Genomic DNA, 6,430 nt, shown 5'->3' on the forward strand with positions numbered 1-6,430 from the left:
AAACAACTGATATGGTGACACATTTACATCACTAATCCTGATCAAATTGTGTTTTTTTTTTTTTGTTCGGTGGCTGCCACTAATGCCATTTTAAAGCCTTGTGATTCTCATTGTTTAACACGTAATCATCCCTATCCATTTAGTTGTTCAGTGGATGAAAGTGGCACAAAATAAACCCATTTTAACATTTGAGAATTTATGTTTTTAAATAACTTCAATCTTTGTAGCAAACCCATTTTCCATTCATTTCTTCTTTTTTCTCTTTTTTCTTTCTTTCTTTTTCTTCTTTCTATGCCATATGTACTCCTTGAGCCATCATAAATCTGGTTGGCTACCACGTAACACATTGCTCTGCTAATTAAGTGCATGGCTTAAATATACATACTTTTTTACTATTAAGTTAGCTGATAATTTGACACATAATTTCCCACTAATTCTTATCTTAAAATATCCTTAATCTATCTTTTAAAATAAATGGAAAATATATCTCTTTAATCCTATCTTATCCCAGGTTTATTCTTTTTTTTTCTTCATATAAATACACGGTAAATTTTAATTATATGATGAAGTAACCCAATTAAACTCAAATAAATATTAATAAACTTGACATCATTAATTTTTCACTTTTTTTCTTAAAATATTATATCGATGCGTTAAGAATATAACTTGGACTAATTTATTATGATCAGGGTTCTCCCTATTTCATTTGATCACTTAGGGTGTCACTTGGTTAAAACCAATAATTTTTGCAACTTAGTCCTCGTTAGCTTTGACTTTCTTTTCCTCAATTTTCTTTTATCTTAGGCATCACTTAAATTTACTAAGCATTTCCTATATTCCAACTTACTATATTTATAACTCAATAATATATATATATATATATATAACTAGATGCAGGTAGAGTACATCTCTGATCAATCTTTCTTCTCCCATCTAATCGAAAAAATAGCATATTTACTAATCAAAACATCTTTCCTGCAGCTACAAAGCACTTAGGTCTAAATTTTGGGTTGTTACATGTATTGCCCCACCCTTCAAGGGTAAATTAGGTTTTCAACCCTAAAAAATAATTTAAAGGGTCTATGTAAAAGATATAAGCCCATCTTGTTAATGTATATGAACATACTACTAAAATCTAGATGTAGAACTTGATTGAGAGACATTCAAAGGAGTATCAACAATGATGCATCTCATTAGTTAAGTATTTGTCTTATTTACTATTGTTTAGTATTCAGTTCAAATAGCTTTACCAAAACTAATCTTTTAAACGCAGGTTTAGTACCACTGGAAATTGGTAGTCTTCGTAAGCTTGAGATGTTACAATTGTCATATAACAAGTTGAATGGATCTATACCATTGAACATTTTTAACATTTCAACTTTGGAATTGTTAGATCTTGAAAGCAATTTTATGTCCAGCACTCTTCCATCAAATTTTGGGAACCTCACTAGTTTCTTTGGACTATCCTTAGGAGAAAACTTCTTCACAGGATCAATTCCAAAAGCAATTGGTAGCTTATTGGATCTTCAATATTTGAATCTTAAAGGAAATGAGCTACATGGCCCAATCATTGATGAGATCTGTGAAATGACAAAGCTTGCCCACTTATCTTTAAGTAGAAACAAGTTTTCTGGAAGAATGCCACCTTGTTTAGCAAATGTTACCTCTCTAAGAGACCTTTACTTGGACTCTAATAAGTTAATTTCAGGAATACCCCATTCCTTTTGGAATTTGAAGGATATATTGAGAGTGAACTTATCTTCCAATAAGTTAGTTGGAAATGTATCATTGAAGATTGAAAACTTAAATGCTCTTGTGTTACTGGATTTGTCGAGAAATCATATTTCTAGTATTATTCCAACAACATTGGGTGGCTTGAAGAATTTGCAAGATCTCTCCTTAGCACATAACAATTTGCAAGGAAATATTCCTGAATCATTTGGAAATATGTTGAGCTTAGTAGCATTAGACCTTTCTGAGAATAATTTGTCTGGGGAGATTCCTAAATCTCTAGAGTTACTTATTGATCTTAAGTATGTCAATCTCTCCTATAACAAACTTCATGGAGAGATTCCAAGTGGAGGAGTTTTTAAAAATTTAACTCCTAAGTCTTTTATGATGAATCAAGCTCTTTGTGGAAAGCCACAACTCCAAGTTCCTCCTTGCAAAATAGAAACAAGAAAAATATCAAAGACAAAATTTTTTTTTATTGAAATTCATATTACCTATCGTTGTGTCAATTATTTTGGTTGTCTCAGGAATTATCTTTTTAAGACATAAACGACGACAAAATTCAAGGGGCCTAGTTGAAAGGGATTTATCAACTTTTAGAGTTCCAAGAAGGATTTCTTATTTTGAAATCCAAGAAGCAACCAATGGATTTGATGAGAGTAACCTACTTGGAAGGGGTAGTTATGGTTCTGTGTTCAAAGGAAAGCTTTCCAATGGAATGATCATTGCAGTTAAGATCTTCAATTTTGATTCTGAGGTAATGTTAAGGAGCTTTGAAAAAGAATGCGACATATTGCGTAATGTGCGCCATCGCAATTTGGTGAAGGTTATAAGTTGTTGTTCCAATGTTGATTTCAAATCTTTGGTAATGGAGTTCATGCCCAATGGGAGCCTTGAAAAATGGTTGTATTCTCACAACTATTTTTTAAGTTTTCTTCAAAGGTTGAATATAATGATAAATGTAGCAACTGCTTTGGAATATCTCCATCATGGCTTGTTAGCACCAATTATCCATTGTGATTTGAAGCCAAGCAACATTTTATTAGATGATGAAATGGTTGCTCATGTGAGTGACTTTGGAATTTCTAAACTTTTAGATAAAGGGGAATCTAAGATATACACAGAGACAATACCCACAGTAGGCTATATTGCACCTGGTAATAATTCTTGATATAGTGTTTTACATTTTTACTTTTTTTCCTTCCTTTACATTCTAACAATATATATCTTAAGATATTATATTCATAAAAAAAACTTATTACACATATATTGCCACTCATTATTCAAATTAGCAATATAATATAAAACTAATGCATGACAAACTAATTAATATTTAGTATAAATACTACATGACTTCTTAAAACACATTAATGTTATTGATTTTATTCAATTATATATTAAATATGTGGTTTAATTGATGAACAACAATTTATCAAAGTTATCTATGCCTAAAACATGGTCCCTTAATTCTTCTAGAGAGAGAAATGTTCTTGGATATTTCTTTCTAATTTTTCCATGAAATAGTCTCTTGTAGGGTTGTACAATAAACTAGTGATTTTCTATAACCCAGTCTAACCTGACAAGACTTGGACCAACCCGGTTTAAGAAAAAATGAGCCTAATAATGAACTTAGATAGACCATACTGGGTTGGCTTATTGAGTCAAACTAGGTTCTAGACCAACTACAAGACCCATTTAGTCTAGTCCAACTAAGTGTTTTATTTTATTTTATTTTTAAAATCTTGATGATGCAATTTTGTTTGCCCTTGAATAACTTCTAGAGATCCAAACCCTTCGGCCATGCTCTTATTACTAGTTACAATCACTCTCCCTATGACTATTCTCATTACAATTCTCTCCTTTTCTTTATCTCAGTTTATCCACCCTTATTAACGTTCCTCTATCAATTAATCAAATTGTTGTCTTGAGATTTCAAAAAATCTTCATCTACATTTATCGACTTCCTCATAGATTTCACTCAAAGCCTCCATCTTTGGTCTTCATAAGTAAATCTGGGTTTCATGGCTTTTTCTTCTCCCCCCTTTCTATTCTAAAAATTTATTATTCTTGCAGATTTGTTAGAGCATGCTTTGATTTTTCTCATAAATCATAATGTTGAATATCGTTGATTTGTTGCAAATATTTTTCTTATATCTCTTCATATCACTACATGCTCTTCTTCATCTTCTTGAATGTCATTTAGCATCTATATTAAAAAAAATTATAATTTGGTAGACTAGTCTTCAACTTGAGAGACTAAGCTTGGTCTGGTCCACCATCAAGTTTATCCCACACTAGACTAGACCTTGTACTAGTAAGTATAACCATAATGATTTCAAACTAGACCTCAGGTTGAGGCTAAACCTACTCCAACCCAATATTTGTGTAGCACTAGTCTCTTGTATTCAAATAGAAAATGGCAGAGCTATTTTATGAATTTTTCAATCATTGAACTTAGTTTAATTTGGTCTTTTTATATGTATATAAAATTCTTAAACTAATTAATGTTAAAACATTAAGATGAATATGTATTTTGAAATATGTATATGGGATGAATATGCATGCATGTATGCCTAGATAAGGGGTTGCGTGTGTGTGTCTTTGTTTCTTCTACATAAAAATTCTTTTATATATGATCATAAAATTTTCTTATCAATCTTTAGGCTTAATAAAAATATACATTTAAAAAATTGAAAGACTACTACCCAGCAGCATAACATAACTTATTTTTCAATTCTCTATTATCTATTTTCTCTAATTGATTACATGAATAGTCTTATTTAGTTATTAGTTATACTTTATTAATTGAATTCAATCATATATAGAGTACGGATCTTCTGGAGTTGTTTCAACAAAAGTAGATGTGTATAGCTATGGAATCATGTTATTAGAGGTGTTCACAAGAAAAAGGCCCATCGAAGATATATTTATCTCAGGATTGAGCTTGACGAGCTGGGTAAGTGAGTCAATGCCACATGCAATAATTCAAGCCATGGATTCAAATTTATTGCAAGGAGATGAACATCATATAAATAATGTATTGGCATCTACATCCTCTATTCTTGAATTGGCTTTGAATTGTTGCACTAATCTTCCAGAAGCACGTGGCAATATGATTGATGTTGTAGTATCATTGAACAAGATCAAGGCCATGTTTATGCATAGGCAACAATGTCATATTTAAATCATCATTAACATTCCTACAATTTGCGTGGTTAATTGTTCTCCATTTTTTTATTATCTACTTTTAGAATATATTGGACTCATCATTATTTATTATGTATGTTCATTTATTTTCACTCCAAGCATTAAAAGATGTACTTTAGAGTATATAGGTGGGATTCATGCTTAGTTAAAGAATATATCAAGCTAGCTAGCAATGATACTCTGTTAGTGAAATTTATATATTCATTCATCAAATATATTTATGAAGCATGTAAAAGAATCTTGAGCACATTGCATATGATGTGTCTGGTAGTTATACCTCCAGTATGTTCAAAAGTAGTATTTATGGAAGCAACCTATTTCTCTATCTTTGCATTAGAACAATCACATTGCAATTATCTATCAACTTCTTTAGCTAGCTTTGCTTACTCTAATTGTTTCATGTTCAATCTCAGCTTTCTCTCATTTTGTTTGCCTATATTATGCTTGAATCTATTCATCAATTGAAGTTTTACTAGCTCTTGGTTCCTAGCTCTTAGGTATTTTTCCAAATATAATGATACAACAATGAGAATCATTTCACAAAATTGCAAATTTTAACACCATAGTCAAAAGCTAAAACCCTTAAATCCTCTTGCCAACTCATGCTCATAGTGAGCCATTTGTGATTTTGTTTGTACTTAGCTAATGCTAAGCCAACTTTTTCTTTTGTTCATCATATATAATCCTTTGTCTTTCTTGCCATGTAATAATTTGTGAAACAAATGCCATGACATAAGGAAAAACATATGTATGGCATGTTTATGACACTTAAGAAGCCACATATTAGAGATTGAGATGAAGTTTCATTAATAGGGATTAGATAATATGCAACATCTCTAAGTCAAAGGTAACCCAAATCAACTAAGTTGTCCTTCACACACAATATTTAATTGCATACATAAAAAATACATCCCATAAGACATATGGTTCTATCCAACTTTCTCACAACAAAAGCAAACCAGGGTCATACATATAGAGAAAACTAAAAGCAAACAAAATTTATAATATTTTCATGTGAAGTAGAAACCTTAGAAACATTGCCCACATGAATGTGTAGCTTAATCATTCATTTATTTAAATAACTAATTGGCTTAGCAATCTATATTATGTCTGTGAAAAATTTTTCCTAAACCTTATCTTTAACGAGCCTTTGTGTCACACTCTAGTACTAAGGGTGTGATCGGCACAGAATATGAGATAGACTTATATTCCATAAGGCTTAATTAACTATAAAATTCATTCAAGATAATGATACATAATTTATGTCTAAATTTAAAATTCATAATGTCTTAACCATTCTGTTGAAATTTTGACAGATTCTCCTTTGTAATTTGAACTTCTTAAAATTTATACAGTAGCAAAACTTATCAGCTAATCCAACAAAGAAACCAGCTCCATACCAGCAAATTCATACTAGCAAAACAATACTAGGATCTAACTGTGGTATATGTGGAGCACTAATTTACAATCATATAATATAATACATATTTAC

The 6,430-nt window shown here is 30.7% G+C and overlaps 1 pseudogene; it reads left to right on the forward strand.

Moving 5' to 3' along the window:
- Window positions 1-1,410: 1,410 nt before the first annotated feature.
- LOC129295060 (probable LRR receptor-like serine/threonine-protein kinase At3g47570) lies at window positions 1,411-4,915 on the forward strand (annotated as a pseudogene).
- Window positions 4,916-6,430: the final 1,515 nt, after the last annotated feature.

Source organism: Prosopis cineraria, unplaced genomic scaffold (genome assembly GCF_029017545.1).
Source record: "Prosopis cineraria cultivar Desert tree isolate PC_DT_omini unplaced genomic scaffold, ASM2901754v1 PC41, whole genome shotgun sequence".
NCBI classification, from domain to species: Eukaryota; Viridiplantae; Streptophyta; class Magnoliopsida; order Fabales; family Fabaceae; genus Prosopis; species Prosopis cineraria.